The following is a 14,999-nucleotide window of genomic DNA, read 5'->3' on the forward strand; positions in this document are numbered from 1 at the left end:
TAATACTATTAGTACATTATGCCCTCCAGTGACCAATAATGCAGATCTGAGCCCAGAAAAAGAAGATAAGAATTCAATTTCTGGTACTGGGTAATATTCAGATTTTTTGGTGTTACTGTTCCTTTAAAAGAGCCTTATGGAAAGTAGTCTAAGTGTACTCGCACACTCTGTCCTTCACAGGAAACGACTCCCTGGTGCACAGCAATGGAGGAATCGGCTACCTCACTTCCTAATGGATCCAAGAAATTCACTGGCACACAGGTAATGCTAGCAGGATAAAGCTTGCTTCAAAAATTTTTAGCAAGGTTTATCCTGCTAGCATTACCTGTGTGCCAGTGAATTTCTTGGATCCTTCCAGATGGGAGAAATATTAATGCATGTTTAAGAAAAGCATCCTAGTGAGTGCCCTCTACAATAGGAGAGAATTTGTGATGTAGGTGACCAAGTTTGGGCACAAATATATGCAAAATAAGGGAGTGCCAGGCTTGTTCATTATGTGCATCAGATGTAGGGTGTAGGGTGTGTGATGTAGGATTTGTTAATGTGCCCCCAACCATACGTCACACACGTGCATAAAAAGCGAGCTAGGGCACATGCTCACACTCAAGCATGTGCGCCAACATGGCCTCCCAAACCTGGAGATCTCGATAGAAATCTATTGGTGAACACAATATATCAATGGGACAAAAACAAGGTCAATGAACAATAAGACAATATAAATACAGTAACACTGATTTTGTAACAAGTAAGAATTGGTATTTTTACCTTGTAAATCATTAATGTTCCAATAGGACATTACTGCAGCATATAGCCCATATAGTAGCCCAACACTTTTCTCAATGAAATTAATGGCATGCCATGTGCAGTGTTTATGACATATAAATCAGTAGATATTGCACTGTGTGTGTTAAGTGAAACATAACCAAGTTATAATGTACATTAACAATGGTCCCTGTGTGGTAGAATGATCACAGAAATGTGTCAAAAGGTACATTTTGGCAATTTCTCCCCCATAGGACATGTAAGTTGCAAGGGAAATGTTACTAAACAAAAAATGGCTCTGCTTAAAGGAAAAATCCACATAAATGTACTTCTTTTTGAAAAATAAACATAATTTCAAACAACTTTGCAATATACATCAATTAAAAAAATCCCTAATCCTAGCCCCCTACTCTTCTGCTGATCTGTCTGACTACTTTGCTGAGCTGGCTGACTACTTTTACTTTGTATCAGCAGCCAGCTGTCCTTAGCCTGCATCCTCCAAATCCAATAATTCCCTGCACACATGATTTCAATAAGGAACAAAACATCACAGTGCAATGCATTGTGGGTTATGTACTTGCTGCATGCTGTCTGTAAACTGTGGAGAAGTTGCTACAATTTGTAACATCAGTGTTTAGTCCCTCCTTCCCTGCCAGGATTTCAAATGATGCAAAGAGAGAAGAACTGTCAACAGCTAAATTTCAGCATAGAAAATGGCATTTATTCATACTTTTTGAAGAAACAGGTAACCGTGATGGGTATATTAGGGGTTTCTGTGTTATGTGAGCCTCTTTATCAAATTTTGGTGTGAAAGCGGGAGTTCCCCTGTAATGGATTTTGCCGTCTGGTCCTGGAAGCTATAGGGGCAAATTTACTAAAAGGCAAAGTGGCTAACGCTACCGAAAATTTGCCAGCAAGACGTCATTGTGGACCGACTCTAGCGCTACTTCACACCCTTACGCCAGGCGAAGTTGCACTATGGTGAAGGGACGAACTACGCTAATTCACTAAAGTGCTCATTTTACTGAACATTACCTCTGTGTGCCAGACTTGCCTTCGCCACCTCAGACCAGGCGAAGTGCAATAGAGTAGATTCTCTTGCTTCAAAAAAAGTCCCAAAAAATGCTGGCGTCTTTTACTTTTTTAAGGGGGAAAAAGATTGTACATTTTTTGGGGGTATCCTCCTTCCCCCCTACATTGCCTAACATATGGCACCTAAACTATACAGTGGGCACATGTGTAGGGCAAAATATCAACTCTATTTTATTTTATGAAGCTTTCCCAGCTTGTGTGGTGTAATGTATTTGATGCTACATATACGTCCATTGTACTTTAACTTGGCGCTGTATGCAAATTAGGCATCGCTAGCGTAACTTCGCTTTGCTTGACGAATTAACACTAGTGCTACCTTTCGACTCCCTGAGCGCAACTTCAGATTTTAGTGAATTAGCGGCGCCCTGGCGAAGTGCGGCGAAGGCGTCGCTAGCGCATTTTCTTTGCTTAGTGAAATTGCCCTATAGTGTTCTGGAAGGAACAGGCAAGCCAGAAAACCAATTCCAGTGGTCCAGATCTCATATTGGAGCTCACTTTCCACAGGAAGGCTTTGTGTGAACATTATATTGTGGGGCAATTATTAGTATAACTGGACAATTTATTACTAAGCTGCTTATCTGATTTGATAAACAGAGACTGCAAGCATTTGATATTTCTTGAGGTAGCATCGTTGATTGGAGTTAAGAACTATATTTCCTACAGGAAGTGCATTGAGAAGGCCAATAGCAGCCCCGCCAGAGAGAACCAGAAAGGAAGAGAAAGGGAGGACCCAGCTAGCAGTGGTGTGCTGTGCTGGAAGAGACTAGGAGTTTTTAGTTGCAGCCAGTTTAGTGACCAGACAGAGAGAGAGAGAGAGAGAGACTGCTACTAATCTGCAGAGTTATTTCCTGTTGTTCTTTGGAGGGAAAGTGTGCAAGGTCCCAGCAGGCAGTGTGATGGTTGCAGTCTACCAGCCATTTTGATCAGGAGAAAACGACTATGAAAGAAGAAGCAGAGTTCTTCTGAACTATAAGTCACCCTTAACTGCCTCGCCAGTTTGTGAGATTACTAGTCAGCCTTTATTGTATCTGTGAGACTGTGTGGTTTCTATGCACAGAGGTGCGCCCAAGTTGCAGCACTCAGAAAAGCATTGCATTTTTCACAAGTTGCCCCCAGCAGTACACATTATATCCAGCGTGTTGGGGGATTTAGGTATACAGACCAGGCTTATGCTTTGGCTATTCTTAGTGAATTGTTATAACAATATTAAGCTATTGACTAGAAATTGATCTGTGATTGTTGTCACTATCTAATCATTTCTTTCTTACAGCCTCAGCTGTTGCACTGCCATTCCTGTGTGCCTGATTATTGGATTCTAGGGGTGTCACCAAGGTGCATTGCAGGAGCATATCCATTAGCACAAATTCTAAGGCACACCTCAGGGTGGGCTACAATAGTAAAACTGTTAGGAAGTTCTCTCTGAGCAAGAAGGTTACCTGTCTGTGTTAGGAACTCCCAGAGTGGCTGGGGGTGCTGCCTGTCACTGCAAAGAGCAGAGGGAGATGTGACCAGGTGATTCTAAAGTGATCGAGGAAAGCCAGAAGGTGAGACAGACCAGAGGCTATTGAGCTGGTATCCCTGGAGGGGAGAGTAAGCACCGCTTAGTGTGAACTCCAGAGTGGGGAAAACTATTGAATGCATGCTGTTGACAACACTAATGAAGTGGGTTCATGTCATCTTTATGTTGGGAAAAGTTTGCCCAAATAAACCTGTGTTTTTGCCTGAATATATGGTGTCCCTGTCTTTTTGCTTCTGTTCCTACACTAAACTGCTAACCATAGCTAATTTCCCCTAAAAACTACATGTACAGGCAGCCAGCTTGTCATGCCTGATATTTTGATCACATTGGCCTGTTAATGCCAATTCAATTGATGTGGTTGCAGTTTACTACAATCCAAATTATGAGAAAAAAAATTTTGATTGTTTTTGTTTTCCTCTTTTTCTATGATCATTGATACTGATAGTCCAACATAAGATGAATCATGGATGCTTTTTCCTAGAAGAACAATTTGAATTAGATCAATTCTTATACTATATAAATGATTTGAATTTTGTTTCCTTCATTGTTTTGGGGTGTACAATTAAAGCATACAGTTCAATGCCATTTAATGGGAACTGGCAACCTTTACATTATTTCAAAATCTCATGCATGCACCAGAAAGGAGGACTTAATTCAAATGCCCATGCCCCGGCTACGTGGGCATTGGCATCAGAAGGGGAAGAGGAAGAGGAAGTGGTCCTATGAAGATGTCAGTGACAACAAGCAATTGCAGAAATCAAAGTAATTGCTGTGCCTCAAACATAGTTGTGGGGAAGGTAATATATGAGTGACAGCTGAAATATTTAAATCTATGTATAAAAGGTATGGGTGTTTTAATAAAAAGAGAAATTTCAGTTTCATGTTTAATCTGAAAAGGACTATTATTATACAACTCCTAAGTCTGTAAGACAGGTCCCCTTTAATAAATACATGAAACATAAATAAAGTTGCCAAAGCAGTACCTTATTATTGATCAAGATTTGCGGAGATCCCTTTAGACTGAATTTGTTATGTTTATAATATTGATAAAAATAACTTGTTATTTAGAAACATCTCTGAGAAAATAAAAAGTAGTTGAGAATGTTTTACTTTTTGTATAATATCTAAATCAATTACCTTGCTCAAATTGTGTAAAAGGAAACCTTGTTTGCTGGAGATTTAATTGGACTTGCAAAAAAAAACATCAAAGCAATTATAGTTAACAGTAAAAATCTTTGAAATCTTATCATTTGCATACTTAATCTAGATATTTTACAGTTCATGTTACAGTAGTTATAAAATCAGTGGGATGGAAAGAGAAAGATGCCAAATTCTGGATGACTAGTTCTTAACAGGCAACTCTCCAAATCTGTATCAGTCCAAAATCCATAGCAAGCAGAATAAACATACAATATAATGAAAGAGCCTAAATGTTCATTCACGTGTCACGAGATAGCATTTTCATACTGAGTGTCTGTTCCTTACTCATTCTCTATATAGCCTAGCAAGCTAGCTATATGAATATCTAAGGGGCCGATTCACCAAGGGTCGAATATCGAGGGTTAATTAACCCTCAATATTCGACTGGGAATTAAAATCCTTCGACTTCGAATATCGAAGTCGAAGGATTTTAGCGCAAATAGTTTGAACGTTCGATCGAAGGAATAATCCTTCGATCGAACGATTAAATCAAAGGATTTTAATCCAACGATCAAAGGATTATCCTTCGACCAAAAAAACTTAGGAAAGTCTATGGGGACCTTCCCCATAGGCTAACATTGACTTCGGTAGCTTTTAGATGGCAAACTAGGGGGTCTAAGTTTTTTCTTAAAGAGACAGTACTTAGACTATCGAATAGTCATAGTAACATAGTAACATAGTAAGTAAGGTTGAAAAAAGACACATGTCCATCGAGTTCAACCTTTTTTTTTTTTTATTAACTACCTATCTGCCAGTTGATCCAGAGGAAGGCAAAAAAAACCCATCTGAAGCCTCTCCAATTTGCCTTAGAGGGGGAAAAATTCCTTCCTGACTCCAAAATGGCAATCGAACTAGTCCCTGGATCAACTTGGACTATGAGCTATTTCCCATAACCCTGTATTCCCTTACTTGCTAAAAAGCCATCCAACCCCTTCTTAAAGCTATCTAATGTATCAGCCTCTACAACTGATTCAGGGAGAGAATTCCACATCTTCACAGCTCTCATTGTAAAAAACCCCTTCCGAATATTTAGGCGGAACCTCTTTTCTTCTAATCGGAATGGGTGACCTTGTGTCAGCTGGAAAGACCTACTGGTAAATAAAGCATTAGAGAGATTATTATATGATCCCCTTATATATTTATACATAGTCATCATATCTCCCCTTAAGCACCTCTTCTCCAGCGTGAACATCCCCAATTTGGCCAGTCTTTCCTCATAGCTAAGATTTTCAATACCTTTTACCAGCTTAGTTGCCCTTCTCTGTACCCTCTCTAATTCAATAGTGTCCTGTTTGAGTGATGGAGACCAAAACTGTATGGCATATTCTAGATGGGGCCTTACAAGTGCTCTATACAGTGGAAGAATGACCCCCTCCTCCCTTGACTCTATGCCCCTTTTAATACAGCTCAAGACCTTATTTGCCCTTGATGCTGCCGACTGGCATTGCTTGCTACAGCCAAGTTTATCATCTACAAGGACTCCAAGGTCCTTTTCCATAATGGATTTGCCTAGTGCAGTCCCATTAAGGGTATAAGTGGCTTGGATATTTTTACATCCCAGGTGCATGACTTTACATTTATCAACATTGAATCTCATTTGCCACTTAGCTGCCCAGATTACCAGTTTGTCAAGATCCTGTTGCAAGGATGCCACATCCTGGATGGAATTAATTGGGCCGGATAATTTTGTGTCATCTGCAAACACTGATACATTACTTACAACACCCTCCCCTAAGTCATTAATGAACAAGTTAAATAAAAGTGGACCCAATACTGAGCCCTGAGGGACCCCACTAAGAACCTTACTCCAAGTAGAGAATGTCCCATTAACAACCACCCTCTGTACCCGATCCTGTAGCCAGTTTCCTATCCACGTGCAAATGACTTCATTAAGCACAACAGACCTTAGTTTAGAAAGCAGTCGTTTGTGGGGCACAGTATCAAACGCTTTGGCAAAATCCAAATAGATCACATCTACTGCCCCCCACTATCCAGAATCTTACTTAGGACATCATAAAATGCAATCAAATTCGTCTGACATGACCTATCCTTCATAAAGCCATGCTGATTGTTGCTCAATCAGTCAAATAGTCGAAGTCGTAGTCGAAGGTCGAAGTAGCCCATTCGATGGTCGAAGTAGCCCAAAAAACACTTCGAAATTCAAAGTTTTTTTACTTCGAATCCTTCACTCAAAGTTAGTGAATCGACCCCCAAGTGTGCATCAGACATATGGCTTGTTGCTGTTCCTATTAAAAATTACAGCAGCAACTGATTTCTTGTTTAAATGGCTTGATTTGCTCTGTACTAGCAAACAAATTAACTACAGGATGGGAAAAATGGGAATCATACCTTTCCTACTTTATTTCATAATTCCCCAAATTTGTGTAACCAATGAGGGTGTATTTCAACTATAAGATCTGAAAGAAATAAACAACCCTCTTTTTGGTTACGCTGATTAACACATTTAACATATCTATTATTTAAAATGTATTCTGTAATACTGATAAATCTAATTGGATTGTATATCACTGATACCGTATGAATCCACAAAGATCTCAATTCCAAAGGGGGGGGGGGCAACAAGCCCCTACGAAAGCAAATCATCCAGGAGAGAAATAGAATTCTAGAAATTCTATATATCAAAACTAAAGTACTTTTATTAATCGTATGTTGGTATATAGTATTTAACTTGAAAATCCACAAGTTTTCTAATCGCGCGAATTATTTAAATTTTCAGGCAAAAAAAACCTCAAACACAATGGAGGCTATTAACATCTTCGAATGGTGCAAGGGACCTCTGCCATTGACTCCTAGATGACCTCCACAGGTTTTAGATGGTTTCTTTTCGGATTCGAGCTATTTCAAGGGTTGGGGTATAATCAATCCTGAAAATTAGATTTTTTTTTTTTTTTAAACATTTTTGACCATTTTGACTTTTTGAAAATGTATAAATGGAAAACACAACTTGAACCTTAATAAATAACCCTCTTAAAGTGATACTGACGCTAACAATTTTCTTTTGAAAATATTAATCGACATTAAAAGTTACCTTTAGGTCGTGTTGATCATTTTTCTGCTTTTGTTCTGTAATTGTTAAGTTCTTGAACCTGACTGTTTTGTCATATATGGCCACCTTTACTCAGTAACCTTGAACAACTTTTAGCTTTCAGATCAGATTTATAGTTTTGCTAAATGAAGTTATCACCTAAAAAATGATTTAATAGAGCATCACTCTCACAACACTTTAGTTAATCTGCCATTGCCTGAAGATCTATCACCTCTCATGCAATGCATCACAATCTGCAATAGTATGTAGGTGGTAATATGGTATTAGGAAGCCTTACACAGTAACTTTCCATTCAGAAATGACCAGTGTACATATTGTAAGGGGACATTTATAATTATTCTTAATGCAAATACAGACTGTAATTCCTGTAATGTGCAGCAGACACCTAATTAAAAAAAATATGTCAGATATATTAAAATATATCTTCTACATTACTCAGTGACAACAAAAACACTACAAGAGTAATATGAGTTGTTGTTATTGATCTAAGAACATCTAGTTGCTAAAGTGATTGACATGTATTACCTTATAAATGTATTTCAGCATTGTACATGTAAATACTTATCACATAATGAATGACTCTTCATGTAAACAACTGCAAAGACCAGACAGAACAGATGAGGGCAGTCGAAGCTTGATATTGTCTGTAAGAGTGCCTAGGTGTAAAAGGTACACATGTGGGAAGATTATGGATAACCACTGCCAGGGCTGCTTTAAGATACTGGTGGACCAAGGGCAAAAATCTAATTGGTAGGCCCTTGCAGCAAGATTGCCCTCAAGCAAGAGAACTTGAATATAATGGTGCAAGCAAAAAAGTCAAGCAACAAAATATGTTGTCATTGCCAGCCCACAGCACCAGGAACTTCCCCTTGGTGTATGCGGCATAGTGAGCAATTTTTAGGCAAAATAGTATTGTTTTTCCCATTAGTAGTGTGAGGTCTGTTAGCCAGCAACTCCAGTGGGAAGAATAATTTTCCTATGAAAAGTGCCCTTTAAGATTTTACCCATAACTCACCCTAATTAGTCTTTAGACTGTGTCTATTAATCTACAGATTCGATTCGATATTTGGGCCAAAACTCAGTTTGGGAACCTCTGCAAGGCTAAAGACACACAGACAATTGTAGGTGTTAAGGTTTCCATGTTTTATCATGCTGAAATTGTGCCAGTAAAATGCCTGAAACTAAATCCAATTTCCAAAATTTTTTCCTATGCAAATCATTTGAAAATCACCTGTATGGTATTTTCAAGCAATTCACTTTGGTGGCAATAGGTGATTTAAGTTCTTTTGGCATGAGTCACTATTCATAATAATGTATATATAGCTACAATTACATAGATGAAACTCTCGGTAATATTTTTTTCAAAAAAGATATTTATCGAAATACACAGCAAGAGGTTTTGTGGTATTTTATTGTTTTACTGTGAAAAGTGACTGTGAAACCTGATTTAAATAAATGAAAACAACGAATGGGTTGAGTACTAAAGTAAAATAAAACTTTGCTATAAAAACCAATAGATATGTAACCTCAATTCTACACACCATTGTTATCCGTTTTCCTGCATTTTACAACATTTTTTGTAGTCCCAGCAATAAATAATGCACAATGTATTGATTTTACATTTTCCCAAATGTTACACTATTTTTTTCTGATCCCCTGAAAAACATAAAATGGGGGCTGTACTGTATTCTAAAAAAAGCAAGCAACATTTCTTTTTCTGTTTCACTTAATGATATATTAAAGCAGAACTTCTAAACTTTCTAGCATATTCCAGTCATGAATTTGTAGAATTACAGCAATTGCTGTAATGTACAGATGTTTAAATATTGAGCAACTGTGCTTAGTGAAAGATTCATGGATTGCGGTGCTCAGAACATTGCAGGGCACATCACGCAGAAGTTTACATATCAGTGAATAAGACATTTAATCCAACAAGACTCCTCATTTGGTGGGGCAAGATAATTGAAAAGAAACATAGTCCTGTTTACCCAATATAAGAGATTAATTTAGGAATATAACAAAGGAAGCTAAGAGGAGCCCTTAAACGAGCCAGAAGCACTTCTGAAGACATTCATATGCTTTAATCTACACATAGAATTCTGTCACTGCATTTTTAGGGTCTAAAATCACCTGGGAATTCCCTGACCTGTGTAAAATAGCTTCAGATGTCCTTTACCACTGCAAATGCAAAGTCAGTTTTAATTTTGAATACCTTGTACTGAAGGGAATATCTGTGGTAATCATGGGTGCCCGCTCCCTTGATCTTCCGGCCCATAAAAAAAAAACAATGATGTGCAGCGCGCCATGTGTGCCATGTTTGGAACCTGAGGGGCCCCCAATTGTCCAATCCAACCCTGGCTACACTGACATAACTCTGAGCCAATGTATCCATCTTTACCACTTTGAAAGCAAATCCATGCCTTGGACACACACCTATTAGCAAGTGAGTCAGTGCATCAGATGCAATGGTCAATAACCTTAGTTTGTCTTACTTACACACATGCATCAACTCACACACTTAAACTTACAGTCTTAGACTAGTGAGCAATAGCCAATCTGTTGAAATCTACTTGCTTTTTGTGTCAGTCTGGGTGCACACAGCAGACACAGTGCCCTCTCAGTGCAGATACATAAGCAAGTGGGTTGAGGTTAAGAAATGTGTGGCAGTAGCTCTCAATTATTTGTTTCATAGTCAAATGGAACAAGAATCCATGTATGTACAATCCAGTGCCAACCTGATATATAATGCCCCAGAATAGAGCTTCAGTGGCAGTGTCATGTTAATTGTCTCCATGTGGTATTGTAAAAAAAAAAAAAACAACAGCAGCTCTGTGTATAACAGCCCAGAAGGCCTCGTAGTGTAAACATGGTCCCAATTTAATAAAGAATCCCCTAGAACACAGGGGATAATTATAATAGAATGTCATTCTCTTTTGTAAAACATGAGAAAGCACAACAGAATAAATCAGATGTAACAGGCACAATTACACAGATAGAGACATTGTGAAAATACTTAATAAGTCCACGTAAGGTGGCCATACATGGCACAAGAAAAGCTACCGACACACAAAGTCAGCAGCTTATTGGAGAGTATAGGGGGGGCCCTCCGATGGGCTTCCTCAATCGATATCCAGCCAAAAATCAGCCAGATGTCGATCAAGCAGGCTTAAAAGGCCCATCGGATCAGGGACTGCATCGGTTCATTGATTCGGTACTCAATCCCACTGCTGCATTCCTGGCCTTGTGGTCCAATCATTGGGTCCTAGGGCCCACGATCAGATCATCCCGATATGACCTGGATGAATGAGAACCTTCACCAACATTCTGAGGGGAATAGTTCCCAATACAACATATATCTAGAGAAAAATACAACAGTACTGTTACAATTACCATCCTATCATATATCATATTTCACTAAAAAAGACAATTCGGTACATATCCAAACATAAATTTTATAATAAGGTTTATATAACATGAAATGGGTAGTTTGACTCATGTATGATGCCTATTGGCAGGCGTACCTGAACAGTGTTGCTGCCTGTCAACTTTTGGCCAGGATTCCCTGAGATTGAAGCAGAGATATGCCAACAGCCAATTGCCATGTCATAGCTCTGGCCTCCAACGTCATGACCCGCCCCCACTAGATCATCGCCCCCACCAGAGTTAGTAGCAACCCTACGCCCGAATGATATCTGGATGAATATCAGCAAGATGTCAATCAGGAAGGTTCAAAATTTTCATTAGCCATGGAGCCATTGGTGTGTTGATGTGGTACTCATCCAACAGGTATCTGTAGGCCCTACTGGATAAACCAATCCTTGGCACTAAGGCCAACAATTGAATCAGTGAAAAACTACAGTAAGTGAGCTTTACATTATCATATGCATATATCTAAAATCTATAAAGACATACAGTACAATGATACACACTCTATTTCTGTCCCAGTCTTGCAAAATTCAGAGCACTGTGAATATATAGCTCATAATTATTTTGCAGTGGATGTGTCAGTTCTAGCACAGACCTGAGAGAGCATCCAGATTTTTTATAGTGCTGGTTTAAAACTATAGCTACTGCATGAGAAATGAGTAGGAATGGAAACGAGTAGGAAAAGTTATTGATAACTATATCATCCCCATTAGTTGAAAGTAATGTCTGTACAGAATAAATATAAGGTTTATTCCCTATTTATTGAGGCTCTAGTTTTTTCTTCTTGTGAAACAAATAGGAAGCAAAAGGTGTAGCAATGCTTCAAAAGGTTAGAAGAAATAGATACCAGATTTAGTCAAAGGTCATTCAATGACAAAAATCTAAACAGAGAACAGTCCAAGTGCTTTGAAAATAATTTTAAATAAGCAGTATTACAGTGATTTACAGTCAGATCAGTCTTGGAGGCAGATATAAAGGGCCGACTCAGGCACTGCAATATGGTACAGTCATTGTTACCATAAGAAACCTATTTCAAGGAAAGCCTGGTGCAATCCATGCTTCTACACAAACACCATGGTAGAAATCCACATTCACACTTCTGAATGCAAACGGTTGTTTAGTTGAGCGCAAACTATAGGTTTGAGTCTATAACACAGCAGTGACTGGGAAGAATTATTACTAGTTTGACCTTGGTGAAAAACTGTCTAGATTAACACCCAGAACACTTCAGTTAGCTGAAGCGACAAGCAATTACAAGGCTTTTTATAGTATCCATTTTTTCAAAATTGACTTCAAAGTTGGTTTCTGAATTCTGATCACTTCAATTACTTGAAATGTACTAGACTTTGCCTGTGGCTGTTGTCAGAACCTCTGCTCTCTTCAATTAGTCAAGTTTTGGAGCATTACGTTGACTTGTTTTATTCTATTTTTGCTTCTAAGCTAAATACTGCTAAACCAAAATTTTGCAGTAATACTTCAAATGAGGCTCTTTAATAGAGTGTAATTGTATTATTAAAAGAAATGACAATCTATTAGTGGTTTCAGAACAAACACCAATAGTGTGCACAGATGGCAAACTATAATGACAATAAACTGCTCTTACCTTAGTTTCTCTGTTTCACTGTTAGACCTTATTATTCAGTTTATCTCATTTACAGAACACATTGATTAGGAAGCAAAACAGACTCGGTAACATTTTAGCTTTTTTCAGCCTTACATCACTTCAAATGAAGTCATTTTTGCTATTTACTGTAGTGCTGAGAATATAATCACAATAAAGATAAGAATTTAAATAATTTATTTTGCCACTATAGGTGAAATATAGGTCAAATACCTTGATCCCTTAAAGAAAGCTATTAATCTATCAGTGTATCAAGGAATTTCACCTGAGCAAGGACCAAGTTGTTCCTAAACATGTTGTGCTGTAATAAAACAAATACGTTCTGCGTGCCTGCAAGGCTCTCTGGTGGATACTTTTAAGGACCATTTTATGAACTTTGGGAGTGGCAAAACTGCTGTTTTATGATCCACATTAAATACAATGCACTGCCACAAATAAGTAGTGGGAAAGATAAAGGACGTTTTCAAATATAAACTGGCTATGATCACCCATATATCACTGCTTACATACCGTATGGATCCATTGGAGCTACAACTGCATTTAAATATTATAGTAGCCAATAACTGACAATTTACTTTGGTGGTCTATGAGCAGACATGCATATTGATCTTGCATCCTCCCAAAGACAAATGACCATTGTTGAGAGGTTGTTAGTTGTTGAGTTACCATATTATTAGTCACTATTTAGTGAGTTCTGCTTTACATTTCAGGGTTGGTGACTTTCCAATGGTTATAAAATATATATATATTTGTTTGATTGTTTGTCCATATATTGCAATATATTTAAGCTGGCAAACTACGTCAAAGTCATCCCATATCTGGCCAGTCCTATGCTCAATTTTATCTGATTCATTAAGAATTCTATTGCTTCATTACACATTTTACAAAGGGACTAGGTTTTACCTGCAACTTACTAGCTGCTTTCAAAGTAAAACTCCCAAACTTGGCTGCCCTTTTATTAAACACCAGTGGGATCACCTGACTATAGCTGGGAAGGGTGGGAGCTACAACATGGAGCTGGTCACTGCTCCTGTATAAACTATAACAAACAAGGGAAAGTTGTGCTCACCACTATTTTTTAAAACCATTAAGCGGGGGTGCAATGAGGCTGTGACCACAAAATACATATAGTCAGAGGACTTTTGTATTTGACTATATGTATTTTGTGGTCACAGCCTCATTGCACCCCCGCAGTAAAGCCAAGAATGTTTCGATGTAGCCTTAAAAACAGCTTGGTATTATGTTCCTTTTCTGAATGTCAGTAATATGATTAAGAAATGCTTTGATAGTTTTTATCCTACTGAGAAAGTTTAAAGACAGATTAGGTTAACTACTAGTACAACAATTGAATTGATTTAGAAAAGCTTGATGAGCTATGTTGTTTACTAGATGTCTAACCCAAGCTGGCTGAAGACACCTCCTAATATCATGCTGCGCCACGATAATTGCATTTTCTATGAACTTGCTAACTCTTACATACAGGAATCTGCAGTCCCTCTAGCTTTGCTAGATTTAATTAACTGGTTCAACCCTTCAATCCCTCCAAAAGCTTTACATTCTAGATGAATTCCTATTAGAATTTTAGTTTAAAAGGATTTATGCTAATGAATATAAATGGGATACCTACATGTTATTGATTACAAATAATACATTCTGTTTCAGGTTGTTCTATACTGTCAATTAATAAATATGGTATGTTAACCCTATACTATATATGCAAGTGTATAATAGCGTGAATAGTTAGAAATGTAATAAACGTATACAAAACTCATATTTCAACAAACAATGGTTTCTCTTAAAAAAAAGTAGAAACGGTTTCCCCCTCCTGTCTCTCTTTGATTAGAGTGGTATCTGAAATGCTATGTTCAACACATACAAGTACTGTTTCTAAACAAGAAATAAATTGCATCTTAATTTTATTAATTCATAAATCCAACATGTAGATTAACCAAGAAATTAGTGCCAGATGACTGCTATAAAATGATTTATGAGAAGACTAGCATAACAGAAATAACTGGAAGTTACATCTTTTATAAATGTTATTTGACATTATGCAAATGAAAAAATAAAAAGGCAAATTAAGAATTTCTTTACTGGAAGGAAGTACAGGTATCCAGAATTCTCGGGACCTGAGGGTTTCCAGATAAGGGGTCTTTTTTCGTAATTTGGATCTTCATGTCTTAAGTCTACTAAAAAATCATGTAAACATTAAATAAACCCAATAGGCTGGTTTTGCTTTCAAGGAATTGTTCAGTGTAAAAATAAAAACTGGGTAAATAGATGCAAAATAAAAAATGTCTGTAATATAGTTA

General features: G+C 37.7%; 1 protein-coding gene across 1 annotated transcript in view; it reads right to left on the reverse strand.

Moving 5' to 3' along the window:
* Window positions 1-14,999, reverse strand: part of mlip.L (muscular LMNA-interacting protein L homeolog) — a 122,105-nt gene that overhangs the window by 14,038 nt on the left and 93,068 nt on the right. The window lies entirely within an intron of this gene.

Source organism: Xenopus laevis, chromosome 5L, assembly GCF_017654675.1.
Source record: "Xenopus laevis strain J_2021 chromosome 5L, Xenopus_laevis_v10.1, whole genome shotgun sequence".
Classification (NCBI taxonomy): domain Eukaryota; kingdom Metazoa; phylum Chordata; class Amphibia; order Anura; family Pipidae; genus Xenopus; species Xenopus laevis.